Genomic DNA, 18,583 nt, shown 5'->3' on the forward strand with positions numbered 1-18,583 from the left:
CTAACAGCAGGCGCCAGGCTGCCAGCATCCCCCAGACTTAGGTTTCAACCATTTTCTCTGCTTAATACCTCACTGCCCACTCCCCACTACACATAAAAACCCCATTCTTCCTAGAGGCTGGCAGCTGCCGCCCTGGACCTCCCACATGGGTACACCTCAGCTCTGCTGAACTGACAGGGCTGCTCTTCCAGCCTTTCAGCTGAAACCCTAGCCACCCAGGCAGAGGGGCGCCCAGCCCTGGCTTCTAGGAGGGGTGAAGGGCACCCAACCTGGCTGCCAGACTGCGTGGTCATCATCAGTCACTGAGGCTCAGCTTCCACCAGCTTGACCCCAGAAGCAGTTAGAATAGGCTTGCTTCTCCTGATCCAGGAGGAGGGCTTGGGAACACTGTGGTCTAAATGTGAAAGTCCTGAGGAGGAAAGGAACTGAGGAGCCAGGTGGGGAAAACAACAGCAACAACAATTCTAGGCATTGACTTAGAACTAGGCTCTGCTCTTTAAAGGGATGGGCAGATGGGCAATGAGATGACTAGAGTAGTGAGGGTCACTTAAGGACCCATCCTGGAGGAATTCGGCTTAAATCATAGCACAGGGCACTCAGGCTTGACTGCAATTTGCCACCTGAATGCAGAAGCAAAAGATCTGCTTTGGATAGTTTTAGTAGAGAATTAACCTGGGAGATAGCTTTTTTTCATAGAGAGGGATTTCATATTTTATCATGTGCCCAGAAGTGCCCATGACTCCAAAGAAGTAAAACATAAAGATGCTGTGATCTGGTGAAAGCAGTCCATACATGCTCTTCTGCAGATTGGGTTTTAATTATCCGTCCATTAGACAGCTTCCTATGTTAATACACATCACACAATACACAGCTCCTTTTCAGAGCTGTAAACTGTATCAATGTGTCCTGAGTTATTGTCTTCTGATGGCCATTCATGGCTTTTTTTTTTTTTTAATGCTCACACCTGCCGCATATGGAGGTTCCCAGGCTAGGGGTCGAATCAGAGCTGCAGTTGCTGGCCTACACCACAGCCACAGCAATGCTGGATCCTTAACCCACTGAGTGAGGCCAGGGATTGAATTTACATCCTTATGGATACTTGTCAGGTTCCTAACCTGCTTATCCATGATATGGGAACTCTGGGCCATTTTTTAGTGTTTATGTGTTTGTTTTTATTTTTATCAGAAAGAGGCAAGTCACATCCTGTTCATGAATTTTGAGAATTCATGTGAGCTTATGAAGTATATTCATAAAAGCAAAACAAATTAAAAAAATCCAGACATTGCAATCTGTCAAGATACCTTTTGGCTCCCAAGTGATTGGGGAGTTGCTTTGCCTCCCCCATCAGCTCTTGTTCCAGAGTTCTGGGACCAGGTGCCTGGAGCAGAAGCAGCTGGTGTGGTAGACGTGGCAGGCAGATCAGAACGAGGCCATGGGGCACAAGTCCCTTATGGATCTAAGGCCCCAGGGCCAGGGCACCCAGATACAGTGTGCAGATGAAAGGAGGTGCAGGGGAGAGAAGGTGCACCCATGCTGTGTGGAAACCAAGCTGGGGCTTCCAGTAGAACCTCAGCATTTGTCACCTGCTCTGAACGAGGGCAGATCCTCATTCCATTTTGCTTCTCTCAGGTGATCTGTGGTGATGAAAGATGTTCAGAGAGGCTGGACAGGGAGCCAGGAGTGCTTCTCTTTAAGGATTTTACCTTTGGGCCATGGAGACCTCCTGCCCCCATCCTTCTGTTCTCCAGCAGCTGGGAACAGACTCCCTGGCTTGGCCTGTGGACCCTGCTCTCAGTCTGGGTTGTCCCTTTGGTTTCTGATTCCCCACCAGGCTGGCTTATCACCTCTAAAGAAACCAGGGTGTGTCGCCCTAGCCAGCGCTGAGTGCCTGACAGGGAAAAAGGAAAGGTCCTTTGCTTCCACAGCCTCAGCCTGAGTCTCTCTGCCAGGTATGGCCAGAAGCTCATTAATCATGTCAAGAGCTGCATTGTCTGTGCTGCTCCCAAGCAAGACAAGTGACATTTAAAAGCCACTGGATGGGAATGTGAGCTCTGTCTCTCTCCATTTCTGTGTATTTAGCTGGGTTGGGTTCCCCCTTCTCCTGCAGGCTCTCCTTGCCTGAGCTCCGCAGACATGTTTCCATGTTTTTCAAGCAGAGGGTGACTGGTTTCAGAATGCTGCCAATTGGGAGAATCTTCTTAGGATGTTGTTTCCAAGGAAGAGGGAGAAAGATGAGCTTAGATCAAGCCTGTGTCTCCAGCCTGCAGAATTTCCCTCCCACTTTGAGCCCAGGCCAGTGGCAAAAAGTAGTCCCAGGTTTCATGCAACAGATGCCAATTTTAGAGAGAAAAGGCAATCCTGCAAGCACCGCAATCAGGGACTTGTAAGAGAGCCCCCTTTGCCGGCCTGCTTCTCCACCCTGGGTTGCTCAGCCCACAGGAACAGGAGGGAGCCTGCGTCAAGGGCCCAGCAATCTCAGCAGCTGCTGCAGAAGCTGCTCCTGTTTTGTCCAGAGCATCCCAGAGTCATGGGAATAGCAGAGTCACTGCATGCAGGCTAGGCCCAGACATCATCTGGGGAGCAGGACAGGCCATCCTGACTCCCTGGGAGTTTAGTTCTTCTCTACAATTTATTGTCCTTTAGAGTGTTTGCATTCCAGTAAGTTCTTATATGAAATACTCCTGGAAGTCTCCCTCTCCATCCTTACCTGTTCTGTGGGAACCAGACCAAACACCAGCATCTCTTCACCCCCCACTGAGAGCAGTCTCTTCCTTTTTAACCCACCCACCCACCCCCGACACGTTTTTTTCTGCATCTTTTAAGTGCACAGTATTGATTGTCTTTCATTTTTTTGTTTTTTTGGCTACCCTACAGACTATGGAGTTCTGGGGTCAGGGATCAAATCTAAGCCACAGTTCTGACCTACACTGAAGCTGTGGCAATGCCAGATCCTTTAGCCCACTGCACAGGAGCCAGGGATCGAACCTGTGTCCTGGCACTTCAGAGACACCACCGATCAGGCTGTGCCACAGCAGGAACTCCTGTCTGTCTTATAATGAATTATATCCACCATGATCTCCAGGGCAGGATGTGGAGGACACCCTATCTCCCCTACATGGTCAGTGCCGTCTCTATATTAGTTGAGTGAATAAGTGAATTTATTTGTTGTGGAGCATTTTCTCTTCTGGGAAAATCTGCATGAACCATTCAAAATGTTCCCATCTTTCAATGATACACAGATTTTTATCTTATGTTTTCATCACCAGGCCTCAGGGTGTAACTTAGTTTTCCAAGCCAGGCCAATTAAGAGATTGAAAGGCTAAGAAGCTGCCTCCAAGTCACACAGGAGATCTTTTGGTTTCTAGACGAGTCCTGGGTTCCAGCCTTCTTGCAAAACAAATAACACTTCAGGCTGGAGCCAGACCCTCAGACTTGAACTGTTTCTGCCTTTCCCTGGAATGGGTGGTTTCTCCTGTGACATTGCACATGACATTCAGAGGGCCTTCATAACCCTCACAGAGCTCGCCTTATTTCCATGGCAGAAAGATGGAGCGGCTGAGCCAACATGAAGCAGGCAGTGTGCCAGGCGGCAGCAGGGCAGTGCACCATCCCCACTCCCGTCTCCACCCAGGCACCAGCAGGGTTCACTGTATTGTCCATCTCGATCCTGTACATCCGATACAATGTATTCAAAAAGCACACATCCCATGCAATGTATTCAAAAACCACACTGACATCTATTTACAATGCATTTTGTACTTGTAGTTCAATGAAGTTATGTGATGCCTTGATAAACTTAGGGCCTGTGCATTTCATCTTATGTAACCAGAAATTCCTGGAGAGTCATCAGAAACTTGGACCTTCTCTGACACAAGCACAGCTGTTGTTTTGAGAAAATAATACAATTAACAGAGAATTTTCAGGAAGAATTCTCTATCAATAAAAATTGGTGTTGAGTTGCCTTATGAAATGTATGTTGGACACACGCACCCATGCATGTGTGTGCAAGGACACACACACACACACATAACATGCACACACATGTGCATGCACACGCACTTCCAGGTTTATTTGCAACCATCAATATTTAAAAGATGGTGCCCGAACGTCTTCCTTTCCTCTCAGATCCCAAATCCCTGTGATATGAATACAGACACTCTGAAGATGGAAAATCTGCTTTTATTCCTGAGTTTGTGGTGATGGCAGAATGATGAAAAGGAAGTGTCCTCAGCAGTCTACACAGCGCCAGATCCTGGAACCACAAAGTGGGTGAGATCACAAGGGGAAGGGGGGAGGGGGGAGACCAGCCTGAACTCAGGGGCTATCCACAGGTTGGTAAGAGGTAAGGCATTCAGCAAATGAGGCTGGTGAAAAATCTTTTTAATCTCCTAAGAGAAGCAAAGGGATCCAACATTTCAGAAAAAGAGGAAGAGGCTCAAACTGTCAAGCCATAGGGCTCAGAGACGCACATCGCTAGCAAGGACATCTGAGATACAGTCTGCTTAACCGGATAAAGACAGAACTGAATTTAATGAGTGAAGCAACTGACCAGGAGGTGAAAAAACAAGGGTTCAAATGCTGACCACTGGCACAAGATGACACCGAAATAAAAGAGAAGGTAGAAGCGGCAGGGTAGTCTGGCCAGGGCAAGAGTTTCAGACTGGAGACTTCTAGGAGGGTCTCTGAAACAAAGAAGGAAGAACCTCTGGGGAATAAAGGTATGGAGAAGCTTGAAAGATAAGAAATCACTGAAGCGGCTGCCTTGAGGGAGTGAGATGAGATGGCATCCAGGGTGGAGCTCAATCCTTACGCCTGGAAGGCCTAGGAGTGAGGATCTATGTATGAGACAGTAAACAAGGGAGCTCCTTCTGCAGTTTTCTCAGCACAGGAGGAGTCGAGTTAATGTGGAGATGGGGGGGGGCGGGGGGGCACATGTTCTAGAAGCTGGAGCAGAACTTAGGATGCCATGCACAGAAACGAAGTGATGCTCTCTTCCATTCCTAGAGCCTGGCTGTGCTGGAGGGTCAGGATGGGTCATCCTCCCGAATGCCCAGCCCCTGCCTCCCAAAATAGTGCACCACTGAGAAGACAGGTGACGTACCTAATATGAATGGATAGAGAACGTCTGGTCCCTTTCATTTGGGGAATGTGCCTCTTTAAATTAGGAGACCCTTAATGACGACTCATTCAGATGGCTCTCTCAGCTGAGAGAGGGGATTGGGAACCAGGGATGGAGACTTGCAAAGGAGCCCAGCTCTTCAACCCTTAACAACTCATTCACGTTAGTGAAGGGAGTTCTGGTTGTGGCCCAGAGGGTTATGAATCTGACTGCAGGGGCTTGGCTTGCTGCAGAGGTGTGGGTTCAATCCTCAGCTGATGTGGTGGGTTAAAGGATCTGGCATTGCCACAGCTATGGCTGGGATTCAGTCCCTGGCCTGGGAGCTTCCATATGCCATGGGTTCAGCAACTAAAATAAATAAATAAATAAAGATAGCAATGATGTAACTTGAAGTGTATGCCTTCCAACACCACCCTCCCTCTCTCTTTTTAGGGCTGAACCCACAGCATGTGGAAGTTCCCAGGCCAGAGGTTGAAATTGGAGCTGCAGCTGCTCACCTACACCATAGCTCGTGGCAACACCAGATCCTTACCCAGTGAACGAGGCCAGGGATTGAACCTGCATCCTCATGGATACCAGTCAGGTTCTTTACCACTGAGCCACAACAGGAATTCCCTCAACCTTCCCACTTTAAAAAATGTTTTGTTTTGTTTTTCTCTGAATAGGAGAATAGGTGATAGGCACCTCACTGGAATGCTTTTCTGTGCTCTGAGATCAGGCAGCCTCAAAAGCCGGGTTACCTGGCCCCGCTCTGCAGCTCCGAGGCCACATCTGAAACACAGCTCCAGCTCCTGGCACTCACACAGCTGGCAGGCCACGTGGCTCCAGGGACGTCTGCCCAACTGGGCCCAGGGTTCATGTTAACAGGAAGGTCATGTTAACAGAGCCTGCCCAGGCCCTGGGCAGCTAGGCCCCTGCTCCTCCTCCTCTGAGCTCAGAGTTAGGGGAGAAGCTGTCAGCATCCTGGTGCTGCTCATGCTGCTCGCTGCCATGAAAACAGGCAGCTGAGTTGAGTCAAAAGTAACACAGCTGCTGGCCCTGGTCTGGTGGGGTCACAGAGTGGAGAGAGACGGAGACTCTGAAACAGGATTGAGCCTCCATCCCACTAACCCAGCTCTGGCTCTGAAGCTCCCGTGGCTGCCAGGCCCACAGAATCACGTGGATGTCCTTCTGCTGTGATAAACAGTTTTCTTCACTTGATTCTTCTCCCAGTGCTACGTCTGCTTCCATATGGCATGAAAATTCTAGGGTCACCACCCACTGGAAGAAACCTTCCATGAATCCAGCACAAAAGCCTTTATTTGATTTAGTGTCACATCAAAATATCTCACTTCTCTGACCCAAATCTGCCTCTCTCTGCTGTTTGGTTCCAACTCCTCCTGCATCCAGCTGCACCCTGACTGCAGGGAGGACCAGGCTTCCTGACTCTCCATGGTCCCCAAAAGACAAAGCCAAGAAAAAGCTGGGGCGGGGGGGGGGGGACCCTGAGGCCACCAGCAGCCTCCCTTTCCCTCAATAGTGTGATCGGATTCACAGGCTCCACGGGGGGAAGGGTGGGTGTCCCTGACTTTTAAAGCCCCCCCTTTACCCCTGATTTCAGCTCTTCCCTGATGGAATCTGATATGTCCATGCTCTGGAACCAAAGCCCCTGGCTCATGCTGACTTCCTGGCCTGGCCTGTTTGGGATGTGGGAGGGCCTCTGAGATCTGGAAGCAGTTCCTCACTTCCTGCTGTGCACATGAAGCCTGAGCCCCACAGGTTGGCTCTGTGCAGCCCCTAAATCCCCATCCCAGTTCTGCAAGAGCCTGATTTATCACCTCCTGGGGGACCGTGAGAAAATTAGATCAGAATCAGGACCAAGGCTGGAGATGCAAGTGCAAGATTCATCATTCCACTGGCCGGCTCTGCAGCATCAAGACAGGCCCGTGAAATACACCCATGAGGGCCATCCTGTTTATGAGAAGCACTCAGCTTTCTGGAATAAGTAGGAGAAAAGTCAGGAGGTTTACAAAGCCCAATAGGAAGATACTGTTATCTGGGCTGCAATGTTTCTATTTTGAATCCATTTTTTTTAAATGAAAACAAATGTTCAAAGGGCAAGAGATGACAGCAGAAGAATACCCTCTCCTAAATGACCAAATCGTGTACAACGATTAAATCTATGTGCTATTTGCCTGACCCACATCCTGGGCCTAAGAGGCTCCCCTGAGGTTGGTCACACACCCCAGGGACTCCAGACACCACCCTTGGGTGACAGTAATGACCAGGCCCTGTTTAGGGCTGGTGACAATTGAAGGACACAGAGTCCATGGGAGGCTGGGCAGTGCAGCCAGCGGTTACTGCGGAAACCTGTCCTCTGTGTCCAGCAGTGCAGGACAGGAGATTCCTAAGCATCAGTGTAAGGCAAAGAGCAGGCTGCCCAAACTCAGCCACTTCCACAGAAAAAACAAACCTTCTGGACACCTTCCTTCCACAGAGTCACTTCAGGGTAGGCTGTGAGACAGACAAGCCAGTTGGTACCAGGTAGAGGCTTCTTGCTATTAACTGTGATTTGGTGCCATCATCTGTCTCTATTGAAGATGGGGGAGGGGAGGAAGAGGAGCAAGAAACCCCATTCTTGCATTCATGTCCCCACCCTACCCTTCGCTCATGCAGATGGCGGACCTCCTCTCCCACCAGGGGTGGGACACAGGTGGTGGCCACCTGCCAGGAGACCAGACACCAGCAAGTGACAAGAACCACACCATGGGGTCCCGGATGATGCTTCCCTGTCATGCACCCTAGTGTTAAGGCTGCTGGTGTCAGAGTCTCCAGGGTGTGCCGGGGTGGAAGGTGGTCTCTGAGTCAAAGGAACGGGCTGCCAGGTAGTCCTTGTACTCCCCATCAATAAGGTTGTCAGCATTGTTCCCGGCAAACCAGCAGTCCACCTGCTCTTCCCTGTTGTAGATTTTCTTCTGCTTCCACACCACTGGGACAGACTCAGACCTCCTTCCTACCCTGTGGGGACTGGAGGATTGGTAGGGTTCTTGCCAAGCCCAGCAGCCTCCTCGGTGAGACTGGCCTCCTGGTTCAGGAACTGACCTGAGAGGAGAAAAGAGGCATCAGGTCTAAGTCAAGTGCAAGCAATGCTGTTGAACCAGTGACCTCAGTTCTGGCACCAGGGACCAGCAGATGCACGTGTGATACCCAGATGAAGGGGATTCATGACATCAGGGTGGCGGGGTGGGAGGGTTAATTGATTGTGGTCCTAGGCTGGATTCTCCCAGAGGCACCCATTCCTTTTCCAGTGTCCAGTTTGTGGAAAGTGAGTATGTGAATGCAGGTCCCCCAAGTTCAAATACAAGTGCTACTTTCACCAGACAGCAGCAAACACAGACCACTGAGCTCTGAGAGGGAAGTGGGGCCGAGAAGGAAAGGGCAGCACTGTCTACCCCCTATTCCCTCCAAGCTCATGCTCCTCCATTCCCTGGGGGGGCCCCCTCCAACCACTCCCTCCTCGTTGGGGCACCCAAGAGAAGAGACATGGATGAGAACATGTGCTCCTGTGACTGGAGAACCCCAGGGACTCCAGACACCACCCTTGGGTGACAGTAATGACCAGGCCCTGTTTAGGGCTGGTGACAATTGAAGGACAGTCCATGGGAGGCTGGGCAGTGCAGCCAGTGGTTACTGCGGAAACCTGTCCTCTGTGTACTGCTGACTTTCCTGCTCTCAGATTTTGGACCACAGATAAGCCCACAAAGCTGGGCTGGCCTGCTCTTGCCCATTCATCTCATCTTTTCCTCTGCAGAAGATGGAGAGTTTTGCCTCTTACTGTTCAGACCAAACAGTTCCCAGGAGTCCACATCAATCTCCCTTCCTCCCAAGACTGGAGACCTTATTTCTCTCTGATTTATACACCAAACACAAACACACTTTACGTGTATATGTATGTATTTGCATTTGTATATACTGTGGGGTTTGGGTCAGGAGTTTGGTGTTTTCAAGCTACAAGGCAATTAACATTCTTTTTTTTTTTTTTTTTTTTTTTGCCTTTAGGGCTGAATCCACGGCACATGGAGGTTCCCAGGCTAGGAGTCTAATCAGAGCTGCAGCTTCCTGCCTACACCACAGCCACAGCAACATGGGATCCAAGCCGTGTCTGTGACCTACACCACAGCTCAAGGCAATGCCAGATCCTTAACCCACTAAGTGAAGCCAGGGATCAAACCCACAGCCTCATGGTTCCTAGTTGGATTCATTTCTGCTGTGCCACGATGAGAACTCCCCAGTTAATGTTCTTGGTGTATTTGCAGAAAAACCCTTTCTATCCCTAGTATGACTCAAAAGGGCTCTTACAAAAATCTGGATGATCTCACTGTGAAGTGCCTCAGGCCCACAGTTAATGTCAACTTTCATAAAGAAATACAAGATACTGATCTTTTGTAGGATGAAAAGATGGCACACATTAAAAATTAAAATTTTGGAGTTCCCATTGTGGCTCAGTGGGTTATGAACCTGACAGGTATCCATGAGTATGAGGGTTTGATCCCTGGCCTCAGTACATGGGTTAAGGATCCCACATTGCTGTGGCTATGATGTAGGTTGTCAGCTACAGCTCCAATTCAACCCATAGCATGGGAACTTAACTATGCTGCAGGTGTGGTCCTAATAAGCAGAAAATAAGAAAAGAAAAAGATTAAATTCCTGGTCCATATTTCTGTCACTCTTTGGGTATGAATATGACCAAGTGACAGTTGTCTGAACGTCCTCGTGCTCACACATTATTTCTACTCAAAGCTGCCAAATCCCTTTACAAGGAAAGCTGCTGCTTGCTCCAACACAGAGAGGTGAGGTCTGGAAGTCATTACTCTGTGCAGCTCCCTAGAGGAAAGTGTTCTTGCATTCCAGAAAGCATGTGTGTTCAGAGGAAGGACACACTGCCCATTGGAGACTGTGTTTCCTCTTCCTGGAGCTAATCTAGGTTGGTGCTGGCCATCCAAACAGGTCACCCAGCACACAAGCGGGCGGGCCATAAGAAAGACTTGCAGGGCAGATGTGTATATTTTCAGAATAAAAGCCAGCCCTTGCACTGCTACTCTGTTCAGATTTTTATTATAATCCCAGGAACAGGAACAAGTGCAAGTCTATGGTATTGTTTCTGCTCTTTCCTTCTAAAGCCAAGGATTAAGCAAATAATAAAACAATTAAAAACCAAGCAACCCTATGTTTCACATATATGAAACACCAGAAGCTGGAAGCATGCATACTTCAGATCTCTAAAATAAATGTCTTTTGGACTCAATCGTGATGAACATGGGCCTCTGTCCACCCATGCTTTCATCAGAGGTCCTGCCAGCATTTATGTAATGGTTTGATGATGACCCTGGATCTGAGACTGTCTGGTGCTGACAGCTTGTGCTGAATGAAAATGGGCCTTCAATGGAATTAGAGACTCTCATATTGAGTGAAGTAAGTCAGAAAGAGAAAGACAAATACCATATGATATCACTTATATCTGGAATCTAATATACGGCACAGATGAACCTTTCCACAGAAAAGAAATTCATGGACTTGGAAAACAGACTTGTGGTTGCCAAGGGGAATGGGGAAGGAGTGGGAGAAACTGGGAATTTGGGGTTAATAGATGCAAACTATTGCTTTTGGAATGGAAAAGCAATGAGATCCTGCTGTGTAGCACTGGGAACTATGTCTGATCACTTGTGATGGAGCATGACACTGTGAGAAAAATGAATGCATACATGTATGTGTGACTGGGTCACCTTGCTGTGCAGTAGAAAATTGACAGAACACTGTAAATCAGCTATAATGGAAAAAATTATTTAAAAAATCATCATTAAAAAAGAAAAAGAAAACAGGCCTTGACATCTCATTCAATGAGCTGAGGTCCTAACTGGCTTCAGGGGATTCCTGGAGTCTGCTTCACAAACATGTGCACTCTCAAATCATATACCCACACATTCTTTCCTTTACCTGATGTTTTAGAGATTTTAATTCTTGGGTTGTTTGGTTTCTTGAGAGCAGGTCCTAGAGAGGAAGAAAGAGAACCACCACTGTTACTCATTATGGAGGAGGAAGTAAGAGGTACCAAGGGCTGAGGTGAGTCAAATACAGCTTTCGGATACATTTGTGATGATTTTAAAACCTCTCTTTTCAAGGAGGAGCTCAGCCTCACAACACAAAGTGAAGATGTAGCAGGAGGAGGCTTATATATTTCACTCTTTTATAAATTAGCGAATGTTCTTTTTGTCTGTGATTTCTGGGTATATAGTAGGAGGAAATGTTCTATCTTACTTAGGGATAGTGATAGGGGTGAGGGAGAGTAGAGTTGTCTAATGCCGACAGAGTTTCAAGTTTGCAACATGAAAAATTTGGGAGATCTGCTTCACAACAATGTGAATATACTTGGCACTACTGAACCCCTACATTGAAACATAGTTACAGTGGTGAATTTTGTGTTAGACTGTTTTTTGCAAAACAGCACTTTAAACCCTCCCAAATATAGACAAATGTAAAAGAAACAGAGTGATAATCCAGTTCTCTAGCCATGTGCATAATTCATAAAGGAGCAGGCAAAAATAAACATCCAATTAAAGAATAACCCGAAAGGAAATTACGTTCTGCCAGTAAAATGAATATCTTCTTTCAAATTCTGTTTTAACAAGTTTATGCTCCTGTTCACTGATGTGGGTTCCTGGAAAATTAAGATCACAGTATCTCAATGTTTTTAAGGCCCTCTTCTCTGCCTGGTTCCTGGCCAGCAGGACAAGGAAAGAATTAGGTGGACCATGAGAGAGGCACATCTCAGTTTTGACAGCTGCTCTGAGGAGCCTTAAACTGTCACAGACACTTGAAAAAACCCTACAATTAAAATTTTTAAAATATCAGACCTTTAAAAAAGGGGAGGTTGTCTAATACTTAACTGACACTTCAGGGAAATCCCCTCCCCCTCTCATTCCTCCCTTTTTCTTTTTTTTTTTTTTTTTTTGGTCTTTTTTTAGGTCCACACCTATAGCATATGGAAGTTCTCAGACTAGGGGTCAAATTGGAGCTGAAGCTGAGGTCTACACCACAGCCACGGCAACATGGGATCAGAGCCACATCCTCGACCTACGCTGTAGCTTGTAGAATCACCGGATCCTTAACCCACTGGGTGAGGTCAGGGATCAAACCTGAATCCACAAGGATATTAGTAGGTTTCTAAAAAACTGAGCCACAGCGGGAACCTCCAGGAAACCCTACTCTAATGACACTTCTGGGCCATCAATTGGTTGTGCCTCATCTGTGTTCTTGGCCCCCTGGGTCTCCTGTCATTTGAATTTGCTTTTCCCTGATGCTGAGACAAACCCCACTCTTTCTAAAAAGGCAACATGTCATGTTCCACCTCTACATCACAGTCTGACCTTTTCAGTACATTTCTAGTTCCTCACTCTTCATGGCATTCCTCATTGTCTATGGAACATAAAATCAAACATACACATAAAATGACAGAACTCTGAAATACTTGAAAACATAGAAAGGCAGTTAAAAATGAGTATTTGTTCACTTGTCTATTCATCCCCATGCCTCCAATAATGCCTGGCTCATGGCAGGCACTTCATATTGATGATGCATCAATAGACTGACCTCACCTTTTCTAATTTCTCTACAGAGATCCATCGTTTATATCAATACCAACACAGAACATAAGCTCCAACCAGTCTCTGAAAGCTAGGGTCTGCTGGTAGAACACTGTGTATAAAAATTATTATTATTATTATTATTATTATTATTATTATTATTATTTTAGGGTCACACTTGAGGCATATGGAGGTTCCTAGGCTAGGGGTCAAATTGGAGCTGCAGCTAAGGCCTACACCACAGCCACAGCAACACGAGATCCAAGGTACATCTGTGACCTATACCATACCCACAGCAACGCTGCATCACCAACCTACTGAGTGAGGCCAGGGATCGAACTTGGCATGGATGCTAGTCAGGTTTGTTACTGCTGAGCCATTATGGGAACTCCCAAGTTTATAAGTTATAATACAATAAAATAAAACAGGTGACCCTGACCTGAAAAGGAGCCAGAGTGGCTGCGTGGGCCCCTACCCCCTGCTACTGTGCTGTTACCTGGCTGCAGGTGGTCACCCCGCAGGCTCTGCATCACTGTTTTGGGCCCCGTGGCTGTTGACATGCTGGCCAGGCCGTAGGTGGCCTCCGGGTGTGTTCTGTGGTGCCAGCCTCAGCTTCATTAAGGTGAACAGTGAGAGGAAGCGCCAGGCCACTGCCAGGGCCTGTGCCTTCCACCTCAGCGGGTCCCTCTCCTGTTCGTGGTCACTCTGCAGCCAGGAGCTCTGGTTGGGGTCCTCCTGGCTGCCACCTTTGGGCCCGGGGCCCCTGGGGACATCACTCCCCACCCACCAGGGCTCCACAGGGACATCCTTCTTGAGGTGACAAACTTCTTATTGTTGCTGGCTGTGACCTCCATGTTCAACCAGTCCTTTTCCCTGTCCACCAGCTTTCCCACCACAATGATCTCTGAGCCTTTGAAGTAATTGGGGAACATGGTCCTGGTGACTTGTTCCACCACGTTGGGCAGATAATCCATGCAGATGTCCAAGAGGAGATGGGTCCTGATCTCGTTGTAGAACCTGGAGAGGAGGAAGCAGGAGGGGGTCAGGCCTGCCCACTGCAGGCAGCACAGTCCCGGAGGAAGTCTAGGGCCGTCGGGGCAGGTCTGATCTCAGAGGCAACCATGTCCAACTTTCTAGCCAGCATACATTTGTTTTTCTTCTCTTTTTTTTTCTTTTTCTTTTCTTTTATTTCTTTTTAGGGCTGCACCTACAGCACATGGAAGTTCCCAGGCTATGGGTTGAATCAGAGCTGTAGCTGCTGGCCTATGCCACAGCCACAGCAACAAGGGATCTGAACCGTGTCTATGACCTACACCCCAACTCATGGTGATGCCGGATCCTTAACCCACTGAGTGAGGCCAGGGATTGAACCTGCGTCCTCATGGATGCTAGTCAGGTTTGTTACTGCTGAGTCATGATGGGAACTCCCAGCAGACCATTTCTGACAGTAGGCTGTGCAGTAGTGGCTTGAAAAGCGCTGCTGACGGGGAACTCACTGTCTCTCAAGTTTCCCCACCTCTCATCAGTGGCTCTGGGGAAGAGGAGGAATCTTCTTGCCATGAATCACAATCTTCCTTCCTGCAATTTCCACCCACTGGTCTCAATTTTGCTCCTGGAGCAGCCCAGCATGAAGGCATATAATCCACTCAGCACTTAGATGCTTGAAAACACTGGTGTTTAGAAGTTTCCAGACACTGCTGTGTGGTCCTGACAGTCTTCTTTCACAGAACCTGCTAACTATCCCCCATATGATACAACTTCAAGAACCGCTAACCCCTCCCACTCTTTGTTCCCAGAGCCTCTTAAAATGTTTTTCTTAGAACCAAACACACCTTCCAGACAGGCTCTAAGTGGCCTGTTATACTTGACTAGTCTGACCCTGATACTGACACTGTGCTTTTGGCCACAGGGCATCTGCTTATTTTAGCTTTTCTCCTAGTTACGTCACATGGAGAGAGTTACAGTCTCTTCCGAAGATCTGGAGGGCATAGGCTGTGGAGTTAGACTTCGATCTCAACCCCTTACTTACTGTGTGTCTTATACATGGGACTTGACCTCTCTGAACTTCAGTTTCTTCCTCTATAACACTGTCCAGTTGAACCGACGCTCCCCATCTTTCACAATAATTGAGTTTTCATCAGGCACAGGCCCATCTAACACATAGGACACCTTCCAGCCTCCACTGTGGCCAATAATGAGAAGCAATGCAACAGCTGTGATGCTTGTGTAAATTAATGTGGCATGCTTCCTTTTCTTTTCCTTCCCTCTTTTGGGGCTGGACCACTGAAGCGATGGTGACCTGATGGTGACCTAATTTCAGCCTTGCAGAGAGTGGTGAGCCCCAAGGGGTGCAGGGCAATAAACAGGAAGGAACCTGAGACTCTGAATGGTGTCATGGGGCAGAAGAGGGCCTGTCCAGACCACACAGGGAGAGTCACCTGCGTGGCCCTTGGGCCTTTGCCCTCATGCACCTGCTCCCAGGACTCGAGTGAGGGTCCCCGGAGAGAACAGCTGCAGATGTGCCTGGCTCCTGTAAGTTCCCTGTGAACGGTGGGTCCTGATAGTGTGTCTGTGATACAGCGGTGGGTGGACACAGTGGATCTGTGTCCAGGTCACTGCTTTGTCTATGAACACAGTATTTGAAAATGAAGGAAGCAAATTTGTGTTTCTATTTAAATCTTTGACAAAAACCAAAAAGTAAAAACAAATAACAAACAAAAAAAAAGGAGTTCCCATCGTGGCTCAGTGGTTAATGAATCCAACTAAAAACCATGAGGTCGTGGGTTTGATCTTGGGCATCACTCAGTGGGTTAAGGTCCTGGCGTTGCCATGAGCTGTGGTGCAGGTCGCAGATGCAGCTCAGATCCCAAGTTGCTGTGGCTGTGGTGTAGGCCTGATTCGACCCCTAGCCTGGGAACCTCCATATGCCATGGGTGTTGCCCCAGAAAAGAGAAAAAGACAAAAAAAAAATCTTTGCCAAAAATGGTGGAGGAAAATTGTGAGTAGTTCCTGACCAAGGACGAATCCGATCTGCACACCTGCCCTGGAGACTTCCAGTTAGGGTCATGGGGTTTCTCTCTTTTCTTATTGGCTGCATCGGGTTAAGGACGCAGGCATTGTCACTGCTTTCAATCCCCCAGCCCAGGAACTTCTACACGTCAAGGATGCAGTCAAAACAAAAAAAATTCCTTCATCATACCACAGCCCTCATTTTATAGGTGGGGAGACCGAGGCACAGACAATCTTAAAGCCTCAAGTCACAGGACAGGAACTGATACGAACCCAAACCTGCCTCATTTCAGGACCCACTGTGACATCTCCTGCGGAGGGAGCGGTGATCAGACGCGGGTTCAGGTGCAGCAGGGCCACCTCCTGTCCCAGCCTCCCGCTGAGTCCCACCCTCCCTGTGTGAGGGGACCCGGGTGGATCTGATGAGCTGGGCGCTGGCATCCTCATCCTCATGGACACACCACGTGAACCCGCAGTTCTCCAGGGACAGCTCCTCCAGCAGCCTGAAGTCCACGTCATCCCTGATGCCCACAGTGAAGATGCAGACACGGCCCCTGGCGGCCTCTAGGGTGTTGTCCAGGATCTCGAGGGTGTGGGTCTCATTCACAGTGGGCTTCCCATCTGTCAGGAAGATGGCCAGGGACACGATGCAGTCCTCGAAGTTGTGGTGGGCCACATAGTCGTTGAGCAGCATGATGTCCCTCTGCAGGGCCCTGTTGATGTCTGTGCCTGTGGGACATGAAACAGCACACTTAAGCCTCCTTTACCTGGTCACACTGTCATGGCTCCCTCATGGGCATCTGCAGGAGAGACATGTGCACTCTGCTGTGAGGCCAGGTCCATGGCCTGCCTAGGATCCTGACCTGACCGGTGTCTGCTGGATGAACAGGAAAGGCACCAAGCCCTACCACCCTCACCCAGGCATCTCGTGGCACCTAGGTGTAGAAGCCTGCCCTCCCTTAGCCTCAAGAGTTTCTACATCCTTCTCAGAGAAGGGCTTGGAAAGGGACAGAAGGGTGTTGGGTGGAAGGATCTGGAGGAAGAGGGCATCACAGAGGGAGGATTTCCCAGCGTGGCTCAGCTGTAGCAAACAGGACTAGTATCCATGAGGATGCAGGTTCCATCCTTGGAGGGTTAAGGATCCAGCATTGCCATGAGCTGTGGAGCAGGTTGCAGACACGGCTCAGATCCCTAGTGGCTGTGGCTGTGGTGTAGGCAGGCAGCTGTAGCTCCAAGTCTATCCCTAGCTTGGAAACTTCCATATGCTGTAGGTATGGCCCTAAAAAGACAAGAAAGAATGGGGGGTGGGAGAGAAAGAAAGAAAGAAAGAAAGAAAGAAAGAAAGAAAGAAAGAAAGAAAGAAAGAAAGAAAGGAAGGAAGGAAGGAAGGAAGGAAGGAAGGAAGGAAGGAAGGAAGGAAGGAAAGGAAAGGAAGAAAGGAAGAAAGAGGGAAGAGAAAGAAAGGGAAGTTCCCTTTGTGGTTCAGCAGTTAAAGAACTCGACTAGGATCCATAAGGATGTGGGTTCAATTCCTTTGATGCTAAAGTTCTCACTCCACTTTAAAGCCACGCAGAGCCCAGGCAAAGGTGGTACTTAGCTTTTCTAACACTGGACACCAAAGCACAGCAGGGCTTGGCACTCAGCCTCTGCTATGCTGTGGCATCTCCTGCACACTTCGCAATGTTCAGGTCCTATCCCTAGGGAGAGTGCCACAGAGTCACCACAACCATCTCACTGAGAGCTCTCCCCCGACTGGAGTCATCACAGGACCCCAGTGCACCAACTGTAGGGACCACTTGAGTAAAGATGGCCATAGCTGATGCTCACAGAATTTGCTTAAGTCAATGGTCATTCTAAGCACTTGAAATACTTTGGCACCTTTCACCCTAATAACAGGTCCTTCATGACCCTCATCTTACAGATGAAGGAACTGAGGCACAGAGAGGTTAAATGACTCAGTTAGTGGAGCTGGATTCAAATCAAGACTGTCTGCCTTCAGAATCTCTACTCATCTCCTGAGGTGACACTTCCTTGAGGGGAACAGATTAATTTTCTGTTCACCTGCAGAGGCTAGGGCAGTGAAGTCCCAAGACAAAATAAAAGAAACCAGTAAGGTTTCCAAAGTTTAGATTCCAAAAGTATGTCATGCACAATGACTGTTTTCCGAAGCTTTATTCCCCCCCGATACCCAGAGTATTCTAATGGTAAGCAGTGCCATTAATATCAGTTCTATTTAATGCATATTTGAGTACACACTGCCTGTCAGGAGCTACACCCAGAACCAGGAGCATGAAAGATTAAAGAGTGTCTTCCCTTGACTGGACTGTCTTGTCAAAGTCCCGTCCTTGATCATCATGGTAACACTCAATCTAATCTCTTATTTCTCCTCCAGTAAAACAATCCTAGGTCACACTGCTGTGCCAACTACTAGGAAATCCTATGGTAAATCAAAATTCCATCACAACAAGATCAAGTTCCATCAAAGTTCATTTGGGGAACCAGAGCTCAGTCTTGGACGGGAACAAGCAAATATACGAGAAATGGCAGGTGGAAGAAGACAGAGCTGGATGTCTTCTGTTTCCAGGTAGCCAAAGCAGAACTACCTGAGATGCCCAGGAGATGGCGCCTCTACCACGGGCCTCAAAGAGAGATGGTTCAGGTCCAATAAACGCTCCAATACGGGAGCACCTGTCCTGGCCCCCATCCTAGTGACAACAGCAAGGGTCAGACCCAGGTCCTGGGCTGAAGGAGCTTATATTGAGCACGGCTGGGTAGCACACGGCTCTGACTCTCCAGATGTCCTAAAGGTCTTGACGGCCTTTTCCATCATCCACGT

The 18,583-nt window shown here is 48.4% G+C and overlaps 1 pseudogene; it reads right to left on the reverse strand.

Moving 5' to 3' along the window:
- The window catches only part of LOC110259054 (inter-alpha-trypsin inhibitor heavy chain H5-like), a 92,496-nt pseudogene that overhangs the window by 53,937 nt on the left and 19,976 nt on the right, over positions 1–18,583 (reverse strand).

The sequence above is a fragment of the Sus scrofa genome, chromosome 10 (assembly GCF_054392235.1).
Source record: "Sus scrofa isolate SSC_HxYL_T2T_F1_AM1 chromosome 10, Sscrofa_HxYL_maternal_Yorkshire_Landrace_v2.0, whole genome shotgun sequence".
NCBI lineage: Eukaryota > Metazoa > Chordata > Mammalia > Artiodactyla > Suidae > Sus > Sus scrofa.